General features: G+C 39.7%; 1 long non-coding RNA gene across 1 annotated transcript in view; it reads left to right on the plus strand.

Annotated features, from left to right (window-relative positions):
* Positions 1 to 15669, plus strand: part of LOC136790714 (uncharacterized) — a 35335-nt gene extending 19666 nt beyond the window's left edge. The window contains exons 2-5 of the long non-coding RNA XR_010831137.1: positions 8637 to 8799; positions 11096 to 11331; positions 11735 to 11834; positions 14834 to 15669. This is a non-coding gene — a long non-coding RNA (uncharacterized lncRNA). The remainder of the gene's footprint in view (positions 1 to 8636; positions 8800 to 11095; positions 11332 to 11734; positions 11835 to 14833) is intronic.
* Positions 15670 to 20766: the final 5097 nt, after the last annotated feature.

The following is a 20766-nucleotide window of genomic DNA, read 5'->3' on the forward strand; positions in this document are numbered from 1 at the left end:
GGCATTGTTTCTGAGCTAATAGCAGATCTAGCTATCTACTGTGTTACCTTTCCCACATTTAAAATTCTTGCAGGTTTATAATCCCTTTCATTTCCTGCCTCTTAATGAATGGATTTTGTATAACTGTTCATTAGTGTAATTGTTGTTGATTTTTATTTTTACTTCATTATTTCTCCAACAAAACTTATGCCACTCTTACCCTGTGAGCAAAACAGAGCAAATTAATTTCAGCATCTGGGAAAACTGTGTCTGTAGATGAGCATAAACAAGAAGTAAGAATTTCCTTGCTTTAGAGTTTTTGCTAACGTTCACCTACAAACAGATCTCACAATGCCCAAAGATACCTTTTGGAGCTATTTAACTGGCATCTAGAAACATCAAGGTCTTGAATCTTCATAAGAGGTCTCTTTGACGAGACAGACAGTTCATACTAGCAGTGTTCTCTCAGCCCTAATTTGCTAGAAATGGACTGAGACCAGCAGAGCTTTGTTGCGCTGCTAACAGGTTTCAGGAACTACCTGCTTAAATGAGAGCTGAAATAACAGACCTGAACTGAATGGCTCTGATGTTAATAACCTCACTTACTCATCCCTGCCTAACTGATAGCCTTAGAAATAGCTCCTCTTAGAGTAGCTAGAGCATCAAGCAAGTGCCATAAAGAGCCCCTCCATTTCCCTAAAGGCTTGTTATATTTTTCCCGCTTGTTTTTGATTTACATATCAGTCACAAAGACACTGGCGCTGATTTCCTGAACAACTTCTGTGCAACTTAGGAAGAGCAAAAGGGATGGTAGAGCTGGAATAAAAGCAGACATTTCAAAGCCTGAATATGAATAGCTGGGAGACCAATAAGACTAGGATATATAATAATCACTTTACGTTAAGAGATTTTTAAGCTTCTGTGATGTATTTCCTGTGCAGTCTGAAGTTCTAGCATTAGCCTCTAGTGGAGATGTTATATCAGCAGCTGAAGCTCTATTAAGAGTCATGGGTATTTACTCTTTGTCAATAAAGACCAGTCACAAATACCATGAATTTTACATAGTTACTATTTTTCATCTGGAGCAGGGGATTTTAAGTTTATGAATTGGATCAGTTTATGCATTTCTAGCAAGGCCATTACAATAGAAAGCAGCAACAAAGTTCTATTTTCTGCTCTTTGCTTTATGTCCATATTTTCTCTATTTCTTTTCCCTCTTTTAATTTCATTTTCACTAACTTGTTCTCTTGTTATTTATTCTGTCTCATTTACACACATTGTGCTCTGTGTAGTTATCTTTACTTTGGTATCATAGTCTCAGATCCCATACCAAACTTTCTTTCTAGCCAGCAACTTATTCCATTGCCTCAAAATGATCAGACTTAGGTGAGAAGGAACTGAAGAATGGAAAGAAAGAATCAGCTATCATCTGTTCCATGCAGCTAAAATTGTTTGAAGCATAGCTAACATTGACTAGGGTGAGATATGTATTAAAAATCAAATGTATCCCTACCTAAAATATATAGGGGTTGTTTGTTAGTCAGGGTATTCATCAAAAGAGAATAGTTTATTTCAAAGAACTTTCACATATTACAAGTATATTGTCAACCCCATGCTCGCTGGTCATTGAATATAACATTACTTTTCAACTTTGAAGCCTGGTATCAGATAGAAGATAGTATCAGAAAACCAAGATACAGAAGAAACACTGCCTCATGTAAACTTTACAGTATGTCTTCGTTATGGGATTCCTCACTACAGGAGAACAGGGACAAAGAATGGTAGTGGTGAAAAAGACTGAAAGACTGGAATAATCATCTTCACCAACTATGCAGAGCACCTAGATGCAGACCCATAAATGTGTATTGATTGGGCTCTGGGAGAAGTGTGGCGGATGACAGTGCCAGAGCAGAATACTTTGGATTTGATTATGCACTCCTTCATCTCAGCGGTGAGCACTTCCACACAAAAACAGCCCTGCTGACTTCAAAGGGCTGTGCTGGGTGAGAAAAGACTCCCCACCAGGAACAAGGTTAGTGCAGCCAGTCAAGCTCACGTGGGGGTTCCTGGCAATGTAATTAAGAGTGACTAGCCGAGGCTCCTGGGGTAGGAAAGGCCACTGGGTGGTGAGGAAAGGCCGGCCAGGTGCTACATGAGGACTGAAGGGCTTTGGTGAAGACTGAGCAGAGGGGCTAGGATGGACATCACTAATGGCCTCACAGGTATGTGGGTGGGATTGGAAGAGGTCAGGGGAAACTTCAGCCTCCTGGAGGAAGTGGGGGTCAGTGAAGTTTGAAGGGCTCTGAGCAGGATGAAGGAAAGGTTTCAGGGAGCTGTGGAAGTCTGGCAGGGCAAGCAGGTCTTATTCACTTTTTTCCCCCCCCCCCCCACCCTTCTCCCATGTTTCACCATGCCTCTTTTCCTAGGATCATTGCCTACTTAATTTCCACCCTAGACTTGGAAGTTGCACCCCTGTCACCCCTTTCCCAGCACCCAGTCCCACTCAGCCTCACGCCTCCACCCTCCACTCCTACGAGACTCACTGCTTCACTGCAGCCAGGACCTCCTCCATCTGCTGCACCTTCTGGGATGGAGGAAGGGAAAGGAGAAAGGCTGGGCTGCCAGGTAATGAAGTCTGACCCTGGAGAGCAAGAATTTCTTTCACCATGATCCCTGAAGATAAAGCCGTGACAGTGGTGTCTCCTTATGCTAGGAAGGTCTGGTTCTACTGCAGTTGCTGCTGCCCCACTCTTTGGCCACTGCTTTAGCAGCAACCTCCAGAGAAGAGAGCTTAGTGAGCAGGGGGTGGGGATGGGTGTAGGCAAAGAGCAGCCTGCCAGCCGCTGAATGTAACTGTTAATGGGTCATTAATGTCAACAGAAATCGATGGGAGTTGCTCTAAACATGGGGTAAGCCTAAGGGTAGCAATATGAAAACCTGTCAATCCTAAATGATTTTGCTCTGTATGATGCTTGTGTTTAATGGGTTGAATATAATTAACAATGCCTGGATGTCTTCAATATTTTTTTTTTCTATGCAGGAATGCCCAGATTAGAGGGTCTTTCTGATGTTGCTAAACACTGTGCAAATTTTATTTTGCTCTGTGCTGAAACATCTCTGCTCAAGCAAGGTCACTTCTGTCTGTGGAAAATCTCACACTCCAGTGTACTTCACAGAATTTCTCGTGACCCAGACACTGGAAGGTATTTAGATGCTTTCAGAAGGAAACGAGCACAGAAGACATCAAAGCCCCTAACTCCCACTGATTCACAGATACATTTTGAAATATCTCCAGATCAAAAAGGCCAAATCCACCAAGAAACCTAAATCCTACTTGTGAATCAAGATGTCTGCTTGCAGAATTAAATTACTATTAGAAATTTCAGACATTCTGACTAACTGCTTCCTCATCCCTGAGGTGCTTAAATTCTGCTGATTTGCATCCATAAATGGTCCCTCAGTGCCTCTTGCTGCTTGGCATTCACAAAACCCTGGGTGTGCCAAGCAGCTTCAGATGTATTCACACACTAGATCCTCCCAAAGTCTGTTACATTAGTCATTCTCAGACTGCACATTATTCAGACAAAAGAGAAGTGATGTGCAATTTCCACAATAGCACTTTGCTGAGGTAAACTAGTCCCTTTAGGAGGCAACTGTTCAGTCCCTTCCCCTGCAGAACTGGAACAGGTGTTGGAGCTGCATTTCTCATTACTCAAGTGAATACTTGAACAACATGTGCCAGACTGAGATGCTCTCAGGCTCCACGGCAAGTCTGGGAAAGCAGCTGCCTTGGGAGGGTTACCATTTAGGACTTGCCCATCACCTCACTTTCTGATACTTGATTGACTTGGTGCCTCCTGGGATTTTTTTGTAGGTGCCCAGCGTGGTTGCGATATTTTCAAATACTATTTAAAAGTTAGGCTTCACAGAGGTTATTATTAAGTTTTCCAAATCCTTCTCAAGGCTTTTTCCCCAGTGGCCACTTCTAGCACTTTGTCTGCCTGAACTCCTAACTGGTAAGTTTCTCAGGCTGCCTTCTCCTGGGCCAACTAGACCTGGATGTGCCTAGCCCTCTCCTGATCCCCAGGGTTATCTGATGCAGCTACACTAGAAGCCAGCACTTCTTCCTCCTGCCCCCTTACAAACAGTGGGACATGCAGTGTGGGAAACAGTGCTTTGTAGCAATGCTCAGCACCCTGCATGGTGGGCATTTAGGGCTTTGCCCTCAATACCTGTGGGATTTGGCTATCACCTGTAGAAGCTGATAAGTACTTTATTGTTGCTAGGCCCAGTAGGGATGATGAATTAAAGCTTACTGCCACCTACGCTCATAGCCCAGTCCGCTGATTATGTAAGCTGAAATCAATGTGCCAGGCGATGAGCAGTGCACATAATGTGCCAGCCTTTCAATTGTCTCTGCTGTAGGAGCAATAACCTCTGGCAGAGAGAAAGGACAGGCAGCTGGGGATGGTAACCTCTCAAATTACTCTAACATGCATTTGGAAGAACTATAAATCTGAATCCCTAAATACAGATTCTTTGCCATGAAGAATAACTGCAAGCATGTAACAGAGTTTTTCCTGTATTGCAGACTGCTAAAGACAGATGGATTATTCACTCTTCACAGAGGGACAATCAAACCTTTAGATTTGTGGCTCAATGAAGTATGCCTAAAATGAAAATGATAGTGGTCACCATTAGGATTACCAAATGGGATGACAATTTAAAGATCATAATCCTCTCCAGAGGCAGTTCTTCAATGTCACATACCATAGGCTGGGCACATATTTCTTGCAAGTCAACCAGCCTGTAGCTCTCCTTTTCTCATCTTCACTCTTTTGGGTTGGAACAATTGACCCCCCCCGCTCGGCAGTCCAGGGAATGGCTTTTTGTTCTTCTGGCCAAGGCTAGGGCTGATTTCTTTCTGGATGCAGGATTTTGCTTTGGAAACATTTCCAGAACAACATGCATTTGCTGGGGGGTAGAGTTATCTAACAGCATTTTGACCTCACAAAATTTGAGTTTTCCTGTAAAAGAGAAATGTTCTGTTCTCTGCATGAAGTGCATATATAAGTGTACCCACATTTATAAAAATGCATTGTGAGGCCATGAAATGATGCTCCTTACTGTAGCTTAACATCTCTTACCAGGATGCAGTGGTCCTCTGAAAGCAGTGTTCAGGGACTCTTTAATTTGTTGTCCCTACTGTCACAGACCTGCAATAACAAGATGAACATAAGTAATCAATAACTAGTAATTAGTATAGTTAAGAAACAGAGAAAACATAACCCTATATAGGTGAGCTACTAAATTATACTAAGTAATCCTGCAGAAGTATTACTGCTTATTTCTTTCTATTATTTCTCAATATCAATGGTATTAATATTCTGATTTATTCCCCCTTTAAATCAATGGAAGATCTCCCAGAACTTCAATTTCCTTGGGGATATAGCCTTAGGAGGCTCTTCATGTGTTCCACAATTTACTACAATATCAGAGGTGCTACTTAAGGACCAGCCCAAGAAATAAGCAACATCAGTGTTTCAAAGACTGCCTCATAGCTCTGAAGTGTTAAAAAAGTGTTGACTTGAATGGTGACTTGAAAAAACCTACCTGTTCAAAAAAAGAATAATAAAACAAAGGTATTACTATTCAAGCAGCTGCTCTATTAATTTCCAGCTACAGTATACTTTTCATACTTTTTGATCCAAGTACACTGAATAAAGATACAGTATATTTATGCATTTAATGAACTCTCTGAGCTCTATGCTTAGGAAGTCTGAATTCATTTATGTTGTTTGCATTCCATTTTACTTATAATTCATTATAGTGTCAGGCAAATACCACTCTTGATTTTGCTTGAAATTACTCATTTCTTTTGGGGTTTCACCATGTTTTTATACAATCTTTTTAAAAGGCCACCACTATCTCTTGACTTGTCTTTCCTGGTATCTAAAGCATTTCTGTGATGATGGACCCGTTAAATAAATTGCTTGACAAATGAAGCTAAGACAGTGGGAGTTCAGCCTGAATACAGGCTACTAGACAGGCAATTACAGTGTTATGCTTAACACTTATCATTTACTTGTTTTTATTTTTCCTGTGTAAAGATGAACCAAGCTATTTTCATTCTTCTGAGAGTCATTTTGATTATGATTTGAAGCATTATTCTCAGACACAATAAAGTGCAATAAGCGGTTCTGATATGTTGCCCAGTCTGGAGGAATTGGTTTTGTCTCCTTTTTTTTTATAGATTTTGATCACCTCCATATGACAAAGAGATAAAAAGTACTGCGAAATATCCCCGATTCTGAAAGGGATAAAAAATGCCCTTGCTGAGTCCAGAAGGGCAAGCCCATCCTCCAACAAATATACTATATCCCAAAGGCTGGAAGGACAAGCACAAATATCAAAGAAAGAAATCTATCTCACCTATCTCACTGCTGGTAGCTATAAATGTCAGTCTGAGCCCATTCCAAAGGTACGCATTTATAAACACTTCTTGGGAGGGGATTAGGTGCAAGTCTGGGACAGTTCTGTGTAAATCCAGAGAACCTCTGCTATCAGCATTTATCTCACTGTATGTCTCCTTTAGTTTCCATTATCACTGCTGAAACAAATGACACATATTACTGTCTACAAAGGGAAACTGCAACCAGGAGGATGAGCTGTGTAAGGGAAGAGTCATTGATCAGGGGATAAGGTGTTTTCCCTAAAGCTTGGCTTATCAGTTCTCAGAGTCCACACATAAAGTAGCCTTCATCTCCACTGGGAGCTTGAGGACCTGCCATGAGTCCACGTCCAGAGGAGGACCAGAGCACTGCGTGGCATTCAGTAGAACATTTATTTCATAGGTTTTGCTGCACCTTCTTTCAGAGTGCCTATTTAGGCACCCTAAAAGAAGAATCTGGGAAACGGCCCAACTGAATTCTTAATGCATCTCAAGCCTTGCAGAGGAGAGCCCCTGTGCAGAGGAAGCTGAGTGCAGCAGCAGCAGGTTGGCAGCTTTTCTGAGTATTGAACAGATTGCATCCGCATGCAGAGACTGTGTGCTGCTTGGAAGTCCTAGTAACCCTGACCCAGCACAGATTCAGTGAGCTTCTCTGACAAACTATAGCAAAGACTTCTTTCAGTTTGCCTTGCCTGTGGAGACTAAGAATACGCTCATTATTTCAATATGAAAGCTGCACTTTGCAGTAATTTGGGAAGATAGTTTAAAATTGTGCCATTTTCTACCAGTGAAGCATTTACAGATGGCTTGCAAAATATGCTCACTGACATAATTCAGATCTATCTACTGCGCTGTTGCTTCTGAAGTCGGAGGAATTAATCACAGTGAAGTTGCTAGAAAGAGCAATGAAAGATTATTAAGAGAAAGATCTTGGTGCAACTTTGTCACTATTAGCTGAATTTTCATAAATTTCTAATTTAGGAGTAAAAATTTTGTTTTAGGTTTAAAGTTGCTAGATAAAATGTCAGCACTGGCATGAATTCTCTCTATGCAACTGAGTCTAATTTTGCAAAGTACCTAACATCTTTCTGGATCTTGCTCAGATTGTAAACACAGAAAGGTCTTGAATCAGGACAGTACCTGAACATAAAAGATTAAGGTAACTCTTAATCAGGACAGCACTTTACTGCATTTTTAGTAGTACACATGATAGGGATATTTTCTTCAACTGGCTTAGAGCTATGATGCACAGTATTGCCAATCCTGTCTTCAAAATTCATGCAGTTGGAAAAACATCAGACTTGTTTAAAAGTCATAAGATTTTAAGTCTTGATTTTTTTTTTAATTTACTTTATTTTTTTCTTTAGGCTATATTTCTGAGCCAGCTTCAAACTTTTCTATGAGATCAGAAGGGCTCAAGATGTACTCAAAACTGAAAATTGATGTTCCTCTGCAATTTCTTGCTGCTAGCATTTGGGGCTTGAAGAGAAAGCATTATCAGTTGTGATACTTGGAATAACATTACAAGAATTTGCAAAGTTGGCTCAACCTCTATCTAACGTTAAGAAATTTCAGATTGTAACTCTTCAGATTTTAACTTTTTCCTTGACTTAGAAGCAGAAAGAAATGGAAAAAAATAAAAGAAAAATAAGACACAACCATTTCATGTATGTGCACATATGCATATGCGCATATATGTGTATGCAACATGTATATCTCATTTTGTAGTGTTTGCTTCTGAATGATCTCAACAATCACAGCTGGCTTGGCTAATTGGCATTTTTAACAGAACTATTTTCTCACCTCCCCCTTCGTCCCCAAAAGCTACTTTAAGATGCATCTTTTCTTTCTTTCTTTTTTTTTTTTTTTTTTTTGAGGATGCATTGAGTATCTTACCTCATGAGGGAAGTAGATCAGCTGTAAAGAGGTACATCATTTTATGGCTCATGTAAGAAAAAAATGTGCTGTTTGAAAAAGCCTGCATATTTCTTCAACCATATAAAGATAAAGCAAGAATAGTCAGAGACATGTAGAGAGGAGAGGACAAAAGGAAATCAAAGGAAGGAACATGAGGATTACTGTACAATGGATATATATTGACAGACTGAGAAAATTTGGGCTCAGTGTTCATGCAGAGAGAAGAGAAGTAAGAACCAAGTTTCAAACTGATTGTAAAGGTGATATAACTCTACTGATCTTTCCTTAGGTTTCAGGCTGGTATTGCCACTGCGGACTGAATCAAGAGGGGGAGCTATTCATCACTTCAGGAAGCTACTGAGGTCTCTGCAATGATGGTTTATGGGACACAACTACTGCTACAAATACTGTCAGTCACACAAGACAGCCTGAAAGTTAGTGAGCCTCCAAAGGTGATTTAAATACTGGATGCTGTTGAAGCTTCCCTAGGGGAATACCAGCAAGGGTATTTGTCACTGCTGATCCTGAGGGCATTTGTGAGCAAAGAATGTAAGGGATAACCATTTTGGCCTCTACAGCACTAGAGATGTAGCTATTCTGTCTCTGGATTTGCTCCCAGACAGCATAACGTTGTTTGGTCTCATATTTCATGGCAATGCCATGATTTAGCCCTTAATTATTTGGGCTGGCAACAGAGGAAGATATATGATTACATTTCTGAAACATATAGTGCAGAGAAAGCCCTGAAAACAGAACCGAAGAGTTGAGCTGTGCATCCCAGTAGCCTTTACTCAGTCCCTCTTGAAACTGAACACAGATGGGGAGAACTGCTGCTGCTGCCTCAGCTGAGTTCACCATGAGGAGTAGGAAATGCTGTGGGAGTGGTGCGAGACGTTTAGAGAGCACTGGTTTTCAAATCAGGATTCCTTACTTGATACTGGGATGTGAGCCCCATGTGCTAGCAAAGGGAAGTGTCAAGCCACTGAGATCAATCAGGCATGATCAGAATTATGATTCAATTGTCTAGGGACAATGTCAGCAATGTGTTATAAGAACCTGTCAAACATGAAAATGAGAAGTTTCTGCCTTGAGGCACTGTTCCTCAACAATCTCCAGCTTATATTATCCCAGATTGCAATGCGATCACATCTTCATACACCCTCTAGACACCCACCAAATTTCACTGTATTTGAAATAAACAATGGATTTTAGAACACCTTTAAACATAGACAAATTCCCACCCTTAATCATAGCAAAGTTTTTTTTCCTCTGTGGCAATAATAGACCAAACTAAGTTAAGGCTGATGCAGGCAACAACAAATGAAATTTAAAAGCAGTAAGAGCATAGCTGATGTTGGTTTTTACTATTGCTGTTATATATAGGGACATAGAGACTGTAAATTATATGCAGAGCAAATTGCCACCCATTAATTCAAATAGCATCTTTTCACACATAACCAGTCTGTGAGACTTCCCCCCCCCCCCCCCCCCCCATTATTAGCTGTTTGCTCTCTTACTCTCCAGGAAAAAAAGAAAAAAAAAAGTAAACATCATACTTCATACTTTTGCTCAAATAAAGCACATTTCCAGATGACGTGATTTGGCATTATTCTCTCTGCACTGTGACACAGCAAATGGATATCAAAACTGCAACCCGCAACTAATTGTCTTGGGATGTGATACCTGATGAATATAAATATGTAGCCATAAGCATGCCTTGGAATAATTTTTGAAAAAATAGCTAGCTATACATAACACAAATATTTTCTTCAGTATTTTCTGCAACAGAAAATCACCTTCTGGTTGAGGGGTGATGGAAAGCTCATCATTTTTTTCAGCTGTTTCTCTGAACTGGGAGAAGGAGCAAAGAGAAATAGAGAAAAGCAAAGAGGCATTCTGCCATGCAGGGTATTTAGAGCTAGATGGGCAACAAAAGAAAACTAAGTATGACAGAAAGGGGTAGGTGAGGAGAAGCTACCGCATTCAGTTCCTATGAAATCCTCAAGATGAGAAAGAATTGCTGCTGAGACAAATGGCTCAGTGGGAGCTGCTGCAAGAAGCTTGAAGAGCTCCCGATAGCCCCACAGCCAGCACCATGTAGCCAGGGGGTTTTACAGCCTCTCAGCCTTATGGTCCTTTTAAAAATGATTTAGGTCCCAAACCTGATACCATTACTAGAGCAACTCCTCATTATTGAAAACAATGATTTACTCATTATGCAAAGTACAACAGTCAAGCCACCAGAACACCTGGGAACAAAATACAGCTGTATAAATTGGACTCTGATCCAGAAATTTTAATGAGAGTAACAGAACGTGGTCCTAAAAAAATACACTCATTAAAAATAAAATTTGTGTTTTGTGCCTGCTTGTTTGTAACTCATTCTCTTAGCTCAGCATATTTCTCTTATTTGAATAGATTTACATAATTTTAAAGTTCTATAGATTTATACTGATGATCCAAATCTGTTTAAAGTAGTTTCTTCAACTCCTTTCCTGACACAGCCAAAACAACACACACACACGCACACACAAAATCCTGCCATTGATAATTACCACATAGTTCTTTCAGCCGAGAAATATCCCACACCATTTACTGCCTACTGAGATGCAATCAGAATTAAATGGGTGGAAATAACTCTGAAGTGGCAGCTTTAAGCTCTACCAAAGGAGTGCAGGGTCTTATTTTCATGACAACATAGAAAATGGCCTTCTGGGTCAAACTAATCATCCGTTTCACCTACAACAGTGGCAATACGAAACACCACTCCTGGAGAATTCGTGATCCCTGCCCCTCTGCAGTCCTTCTCCTGGTACCCCTCCAGCACCCACAGCCACAATGAGGATGGCAGCGAGCACGTTCCTGCCCGTGCCTTTTGGTACCTGTTTATGGACCTACTGCCCTGGAGTTTGTCTGCTTCAGCTTTTTTCAGCTTGCTGACAACGTTGGTTTCCACAGTCTCCTGTAGCAGCAAATTCCAGAAGGTAGGGCAGGTATATCTGTGGTATAAAACAAGTATCTTTCACAGATTTTAAACTTCTCTCCAACTAGTTTCAGTAAGTGTCCATAGGACATCACAGGACTTGGCAAATAACAATTCTGTATTGCTTTATTCACTGCCTTCACGGTTTTGTAAGCCTTGACTCTCAAGCCTTTGGGGGTGGGAGTGGGATAAGATCATGAAAAGTCCCAGGTGTTTCTGTTTTGCTGCTCCATTCCCTTTAAGCATCTTGCTTGCCTTTCTCTGCATCTTCTCTGATTTCTCTATGTCCTTCCTAAAATGTGGAAACACAGTGTTCAGGATGTGAATGCACTAAGGTTTTATATTTTCTATTTTGCTCTTAGCATCTGTTCTGAGAGAACCCAAAACTTTGTTCCCACTTCTAGCTGCTGCTGCATTTGAAGCAGATGAATTCAGAGAGCTGCCAACAGCAATGCCCAGGTCTCCCTCCTGAGCTGCAGCCGCCAGTTTGCAGCTCAGCACTGGGTAAGCAAGGCTTAGATTATTCTCTGTACGTGCATGATATATCTATGCAGAAACTCATCTACCAGTTTTTACTGCACCCACTCAGCACGGTATTGAGCACTAGGAGCTCCTTGCCACATGTGTGTGCCATTTGACTCCCTGAAGCAGTACAGTACTATCTGCAAACTTTGAGATATTTCTTCAACGTTTTCTTCTGCAGGTCATTGATGAAGATCTTAAATAATACTCATTCCCTAAGAGGTACTGTTACTGACTCTTCTTCATCCTGGATAGCAACAATTAATCCCTTTGCTTTCTACCTGCAGGCAGCTTTCAGTTCACCCAAGCATCAGTCTCATGGCAACTTATTTTCTTCAGTAGTATTCTGTTAGGAATCTCCTCAATGGCTTGTTGAAAACCCAAGTAAAATATACCACAGGTGTGTGGATACCCTGTACAACTTCCGAAAGCTAGTGAGGCAGGATTTCCCTTTGCAAGCTTTAGTAAGCCCAATGAAGCCCACCACTTGTGTACGGAAATGGTAGAAAATCCTCTTTGGGTGATTCTGTGCTAATCCAAGTGTTGCCAGCCAGAAGCTGCTTCTGAGCAGCAGGAACCTGAGAGGGATGGATCTTTATATATAGACTTAATTCTTTGCACATCTATCTAGGGTGAAGAAGCTTAGATCAAAACAGTCCAAGTGAGGGGATGTTAAGAAGTCTGCAATAAATTAAAATATATCTATTCTGTATAGACAAAAACCAAGTACACTGCCTGTAGACGCCTTCTTAGCATGGAAACCTCCTTGTATATTTAGTTTCACCCCAAGACTCTTTTTGACCAGTTTTCTGCGAGACAAAGCCACCGATGGAAAGCAGACAGCAAGGCTGTTGTCAGACATGAAGGTGACCCTGAATCTTGACACATTTCCCTAACATATTTTTAAATTGTGGAGCTTGTACTGAAGTAGTGCTCAACACCAAATTAAAGTCCTGTTTCCTTAAAACAAAGGTGAGTAGCAGGATCCAAGCCCTGGTTTTAAATTGGCCTTTCTTGCACCACCGTCTTTAAGCTTTCTGAAGTATAACACATGTATATAGTATAAACTTATTTGGAAAATCTGGATCAGATCTGGAACAAATTAATAGCCCCCACTGTAGGACTGGCAGATCTATTTGTACAGCATCAGAAAATTGTGGTTTTAGCTCACCTAAGATTAAAAAAATAGTAATAACATAAAGCCTGACATATGAAAAGATCATCAAAACCTGATATTTAAGTTTACACCTTTTTCTCCCTTTCATTAAGCTTGGTATTATTTATTATATTTATTCATAATATATCAATGTTTGTTAACATGGACCTTTTTCAGTATAAATGGATATTTTCCATGGAAAGGTACAATGCAAATTCTTCTTGCATTTATATCTATAAATTAATAATTATATTTGACATGGGAATTATTACAAAATAATATTTGGTGATATAGCACACTATATCCCTGCAATCATATTTATAAATGTGCAATCTAGCATTACTGCATTGTTCTACTGAGTTTACCAGAAAAACATTGCAGAACTGTGTTATCTATATTAAAGACATGTTTTTCTTATCTAGAAGCTTGACCTATTCTTTCTATTATGCTTTGTAAACATTCACAAGGAAGCATAACTAATAAGCGAAATATTTTTCCTCTAGTGTATGTTAGTACTTTATTGTAATATTGCAATAGTAAAACTATTGTAGATTTTCTTAATAAACTAATTCGGACACCTCCAAATAAATGCTGGTACAGGAATTAAATATGCTCAAAAGGCACATGCCTATTGTATTTAATAATAAGGTGAGAGGTGATGCATTGTGGATGTTATGAGTCACTGCTGTTGCAATAGAATAAACCATGGGCTTATTCTGCCAAAAGAGTTGTTTGTTTGAGTGTGGTGAAGCACTTTTTGTCTTCAAATTTATTGACTTGTTGCCCTGTATTGCAAAATACATCTGCAAAAACAACATTTGATGCATAAGGCTGCTTCCAAAATGAAATGTTTTCACAAGAAATAGAGGGAAGGGTAGAGGGAGGACACAGAGAGGTATGTTTAAGCTAGGAAGTGCTGGAATTTCTACGAGAAATAGGCTCCAGGGTGGTAGCTCCTGGAGGCACCCATTCCTAAGTGGAGATTTATTTAAAATAGAATTAGTATTGCACAGGTCCTAGTTATCTCTCTTCACAGAATCACGTTGTGTGACCATTTCATAAATGGGTTACTCCAAGAAAGCAAGCCCACCATCAGTGTTACCTAACTGGTGACCTTTTCTACAAGGGTCCCACTTTTTCTGCTAGGTGCAAATATCTCCTCAACTCACATTAACCGAGACACTGCTCAGTGGAGGACACTGCTTCCTTAGGGCCTACTTTCAAAGAAATATAAGAGCATGGAAACAATTCCGGATTGGAATTGCTACACCAGCAGGTTCCACTGCCTAAAAATCCTGCCCTGTCCAAAGGTGGTATGAATTTTACTTCTGTTTTCAATGGGAACACAATAAAACCTTTCAACCCCGTGTTCTTCTTGGGAGCCAAGGTTTGCTTAGCAGCCCTTAACATTTCAAGGAACAAGCTGTAGGTCATACGCCTCCAGGCATAAGGTATTCATAATGCCAGATGACTCTAAAAGAACAAGAAAATTGTTTGCAAGTGAAAGTTAAATCTCTTTACACTGCTAATTTTTTCTTTAATTTTACACTGTGCAACAAAAAGCTGGCCTGAAAATATATCACAGAAGTTCCCAGTAGCATCTCCCGCTTATACTTGGACTTGTGCAGAGGTCACAAAGATTCGTGCTTATTTTTTACTCAGCGATACTTTTCTGTACTATGCTCTGCATATTTCATAGTTTGACTTGTACTTGTAAGATCTGAGGGAATGATGTAAGCTGTTGGAGCAAATCCATTCTAGGGAGAAGCAACCTCTTGATATACAGAACTTACTGATTTTTTTTTTGTCTCCTTCCTTGACACAGGAATGTCTGTTCTGTTCTGCTGCTGAACAGTCAGAAATAATACCTACCCGAGAAACTATCAAGTACAAGCCTCTGCCAGAGAACAAATAACTTAAAACTTTGAGGTTAGGATTTTCAGTGGTGGCTGAGAAGACAGATACCCAATTCCCATTAGGTTTAAGGGAAAGCTAATTTCCTCAATCTGCTTCAGAAAACTGCTTGTAGGTTAGGTTGTAATGGTCATAACTGACATTTAACTACAGAGTATAAGATAAAATGTCCTGGACTGCTTGGAGAAAAAATAAAGCTATTTTGTTCAATGCCTCTGCCTGTTGACTCTGACAAGTCAGATCAGTTAAACAATTGACTTTTTCATAAAGTAAATTTTCTTTAAAATGTCATAAGGTGGTAGAAAATCTAACAGAAATTACCCAAGAGTTTATCTTGATTCCTATTAATGACATTCACTACTTTTCCACTAAGTAGGCCAGATACATTTGCACTATAAAGAACTGGACTATAATGTTAAAAACGCGCAAAACTGTGTGGTGATTCATCCTTGCTGAGGAGAGAAATTAGGTGGTAAAGAAGCAATGTGCCAAATTTCACTCTCAGATTTTATATTGGACCAAAGATAAAGAGGAAGATAAAGAAGCTCCCCCTCCCTCTCACAAAGGGACACTAACACAATTTTCTTGTTTTCTGATGGTGAACAAATTGTGCTATTAGAAGAGAGAAGAGTGCGTCTGATATCCCCAGGAGGGGAGATCAATAGCAGATGCAGAAGCAAGTACAGAAGCTGTGGGTAAGATTAAGTTGGGAAGAAGGTGACAGGAATGAAAGAAGATGGAAATGGATGGGAGTGTCCTGACTGATAGGAATCAATGCTGGAGGGCAACTAGGATCACAGGAAGCTTTTGGAATAAAGGGGAATGAATTGGTGAGAGACACAAATGAAAATTTCTGTACATAACAGAAAAGCCAGGGTGAGACAGGATGTGTGGAGATTCACAGAAGCAGAGCGGTCTTTAGTAGACAGAACTCTGCTATATAATCTGTAGAGAAATCTGCTTTTTCTGAGTCCCCGTACAGCTACCTGTTGATAAGAACATGTGGCATTAACTTTGTGTAATGGCAGATCCATCTAAGCCTGCCATCATCTACATGGAAGTTGAGGATAACTATCTCAGATGCAAACACCTCCATCACAGACAACTGCGCATAGCCTCTTGAGATGCTTTTACATCTCCGTGAGGGATCATATATCTCTTACCGTTCTCCAGGATGCTGAGATGATCCTTCCACAACTCACAGGGCGGTGAGGTGACACTGAAGAGCTGCCGAACCTTCCCAGCTCCAATGTGTGGAAGCAGCATTGCAGGAAGAGCTTCTTGCTGAAGAAAACCTGTACCTGTTGGGCATGCTGGGCAAGGAGATTAGATCTGACTTCAGGGAACAGTCACAGAATTTCACTGGAGCTCCTAGCATGAAGGAGGCTTTCAATTGATCTGGAAAAGCAGAAGCTGACACATTCCTTTGTGAGGAAGCTGGGTCATACACATAAGCTGTGTGCACAGATGGTGCTCTGGCTGCTGATCTCCTGGCTGTGTGCAATCACAGAACAGTTAGCCTTCCAAACATACCAGTCCCCTACCCGCTTTTTCCCAAGCCTCTTCCTATCCTTGATCCTTAAATACCCTTAGCAATTAAAATGCCATCAATCTGCAAAATGTGGATGTGAATCATGGGCAATTAACAAAGGAAAACAAAGGGTTCGTTTAGAAAACTGCCAGTTCAATTCTGAGTGGGAAGCAAGGCTCTTTATGAAAGTATTAGAGTTCTCTCTCAACTATGTGAAGCTAGGCTGACAAGCTTAATTGATTCCCATACAGTGGTGTCAGTCAAAAATAGGACCGTAAAGTTTCACGATACTTGTAGACGTGGTGACTGTAATGGAACGTATCCTGTCAGTGTATCAGCAAGGGATAAGATGGAGCAGCTGACACTGTTAAACATTTCTGGATGCTAGTGTCTGAGTCATATGATTATCATTGGAGAAGAGGACTGTGCAGGTTTGTTGCATTTAGCCTAGAACAGATGTCCTTTAGAAGTTCTAAAACTGTGACAGAGTGCACAAAAGAAGGCAGTAAATACTTCATTTCAAAATGAAGTGAAGTGATAATAGGTATGGAAAGTGTTCCTTTTTCATTTCTTTAGTAATCAAACTAATTTTTCAAGAACAAAAAATGCTCACAAATGAAATCCATGAATTTAATGCCATATGTTGCTACCAAATTGCATTATTCCATAAAAAGCCATACAGAGGTACAAAATAACCCTGGATGAAGACAGTGATGTGGCTTAGCACAGCTTGAAATTTCTTTGTAAACATGAAAAAATGAACTGAAATAATTTGCTGAAAACTTACTAATTCACTTTCAACTAAGAGGGAAAGATATTAACTTGGCTTTTCACTATTGTGTCACTATCCCATGAACTGCGAGTGAAAAAACGTTTCTTTATGTTAAATGACACAGTTCCATAAACTACTAGAAGCTGTTTTAATCACATCTTATATTTAACTATTTAACCTCACAATGAACATGATGTGCTTTACATGGCACATCTTGTAAACTTTACGATTGTTTCTACACTCTGAGAAATGTAATTTGGGAGGGTGCAGGAGGGGGGACGTATAAAACAAAGATATTTGTCTTTTCAGGTTAATTCTTTTTGTTCCAAAGACAATTCATGCAGCACTTCAACAAATTTCATCAGGATACTGGAAAATAAGCATTATGGCCATATGATTAAGCTTTATGAACCTACATAACTTTTTGAAATTGCTACAGGAATCATTTTAGGCAAAGCAAAGGGTGAGTGGCATTGTTGCTTGTAACAGACAAGGATTTCCAGAATTAGAAATAAACAACGTTTAAGCAAGCATACAGCAAGTAGATGTAGTTGACTCACTTTTGGAAACCATTTAGAGAGATACTGCTTTCCCAGCTACCAGAAACTGAGGACTGGAGTGTGTACCATATTCGAGCTTTAAGCTATAAGTGAGAATCTATTTTCTATGATGAATGCTCTAAAAATAAACAGACTAGGCTAGCCTCAGGAACATCTAAAAAGTCTTTAGTAATTGCAACAACTGGCTTTATAACTAACTTTTAATAGCTTATTGAAGTGTCACCTTCCACGTAACATTTTAGGGTTTGCAGAAATATTTGTCTCAAAAAAAAAAAAAAAAAAAAAAGGAGTTAATGAAAAATGTAATTTTATGAGATTGAAGGAAAAAAACTCTAAAAATGCAATCAACAAAAAAAATAATGTAAAGTTGTTTATTCCCCATATTTTTTAAGTACAATTAAATGTTTGGCCAACCTCTGTGAATTCCAGATGACAGGAAGTAGATCTTAAAAAAAGTTGAGTAGTTGTTTTCAAGGTCTAGTGATGAAAACACTATTGAAAATCCTGTAAAGAAATGGCAATCTTTATATTCTTTGCAGAGAAAACATAGCATATTGGTAAAGAGAATGAATGAAACTGCAAAATATATACTAAGAAAAAAAAAAAGAAAAAATAAGAATTTACTCATTGCATAAACATTGCTAATTTGGGGCTCTGAATAAAGCAGTGACAAAGAAAAAATATGTGACTTAAATATGTTTATGTAAAATATGTTACTTAAAGACTGTATTATAGTTAAATAAACAAAAATGACTGTATTGATATTAAATGGGCCACCTTAAATCTGTCATTTCTTAAGTGAGCTACTGTACTTTACAGTTTTAACTTTCTTTGCATGGAACAACTTTATGGCAACGTGTTAGATGCCTTGAGAAGACAATGTTTAAAACAAAACACAGCTCTGCAGCGCTGTCTTATGTGGTGACGATGCTGGATTCAATCACAGCCTGTGACAAACAGGCAATTGAATTGAGCCCTTAGTGGTATTAGTTTTTGAACCAGATGCACTAAACTGATTGTTTAACAAGCAGTGGTGGTGAAGTACTGCTGTTAGCAACTTGAAGCTGATAACTTCACATATCTATCAATTTCTCCTGTTCCCCACTGTCTTGTGTTTATCTTCTTATTTGCCTAAGGTAGATTGATTGCTATTGTTTATGCATACAGCTATTTCTTATTACTGCATTTGAAAAAAGAGAGAGAGGTTGAATTGAACCTGGGAGGCTGAATCTAAACCAAAAGGGAATGAGAACAAAGGACAGTTTATAAATTTACTCTAAAGTGTTCACAGATCTATGTAACTAGAAACTTCATTCTTTAGCTACTTAAACACTTCTGTTCAGGCCCTTTAAACAAGAAGAAGTTTGGTCCTGAATAATTTTATACTCCATAATCTTGGTGTTGGCACCACATATAAAAAATTCGAGATAGGTTTTCTCTCTTGAGGTCACGTTTTCAGGTATTGTTGTCTTTTCATTTAAGTCAATTTTAAATGACTGTCAGTGTTAGGTAGAATGCTGCATGCTATAAAACCTGACTCGCTCCAGGAATATCTGTGTGATTAAGGATTGGCAGAGTTTGGCTCAAGTCAGTGGCATGCAGCACAATGCTACTTTAAAGGTCAGTGCTCAAGGGGAAGTGATTTCTTTTAAATTCACTCCTTACCACAATGACATAAGGAGAATACTGTCTGGGCACAAGGGAGGAGTGAGATTCTGCCTTTTCTGCCTTGCTGATGTCCATCAAATATTATTCTCCACTCCAGCAAATCTGATGTTGGACAATTTATGGACAAAGACTCTTTTTTTATTCTCTTACTATGACTATGTGTCTATGAAAAAAAAGGCATTACTGCTTCAAGTCTGGGTACTATGTGCAGAACTTCTTATCTGTTTGTTTTGCTTCTGAGAAGTGGTAAACTTTTGAGGTGCCGGCAGGAACGCTTATTATTGCTTCTGAGAAACCCTGTGTTGGACAGAATTTGGCAAGACAACTTTCTAACAGTAAAGGTGGTTAAACAGCTACTGCTGGAGGAAAGCTATGCATATCAAATTTCTTACATTCTGCAGTTCTTCCTTAAGCATGATTTCCAGCAGAAACAACATATGTCCAACAGATTATTTTTTTTTCAAGTTCTTCAGCTATACAGCCTGCATTTCACATTGGTACATATACATATTCACAGAAAAAGCTCATTTTGTAGGCTTGCCTTAAATAGGAAGCTGGGATTTAAAGTTTGGGTAGCTCATTTATTTAATGCAAGCCAACTGACATAGTCTAGCTTACAGTCTATATCAGGACATAACAAAAGTGTAGCCAGCAGGTTGAGAGAAGTGACTATTCCCCTCTATTCAGCAGGTGTGAAACCACATCTGTAATACTGGGTCTGGTTTGGAGTCCCCACTGCAAGAAAGACATTGACAGACTGGAGCGAGCCCAACGAAAAGCCACCGAGATGACCAGGGGCTGGACCACACTGCATTCAAAGAGGGGCTGTGGGAACTGTGTTCGTTCAGCCTTAAGGAGGACAAGGCTAAAGGGAGATCTAACTACTGTTTGCAGACACCAGCAGGAGCACAGGGCTAGGACAGGAGGCATTTGGAACAGAGGAAACTCTGAATTGATACAAGGAAATTTTGTCTTACGGCGAGGGTTGTCAAATTGTGGGATGTGTTGCCTGGAGAGGGTTGTGACCTTTGCTGGTTTAACAGCTCCTAGGAACCTGCACATCTTCCTGATTTTTCTCCAGGAGTTTGGAAGTAAAAGAAAGGAAAAGCTTTTCCTTAGCTATGGAATGCTGAGGTGATTTGAGCTAGACAGATTGTAAAGATCTGTAGCATTGCTATACTCTTCAAGATGTTAGGAGAAGCAAAAATACATGTTAAGCTAGAGTGTGTGGAGTGAAGCACAATAGCAACACCCCTAAGATGAGTAAACACCAGCACACACTGTTCGCAAGAGAAGGAAAGGCAAGAATTGCA

The sequence above is a fragment of the Anser cygnoides genome, chromosome 4 (assembly GCF_040182565.1).
Source record: "Anser cygnoides isolate HZ-2024a breed goose chromosome 4, Taihu_goose_T2T_genome, whole genome shotgun sequence".
Taxonomy (NCBI): domain Eukaryota; kingdom Metazoa; phylum Chordata; class Aves; order Anseriformes; family Anatidae; genus Anser; species Anser cygnoides.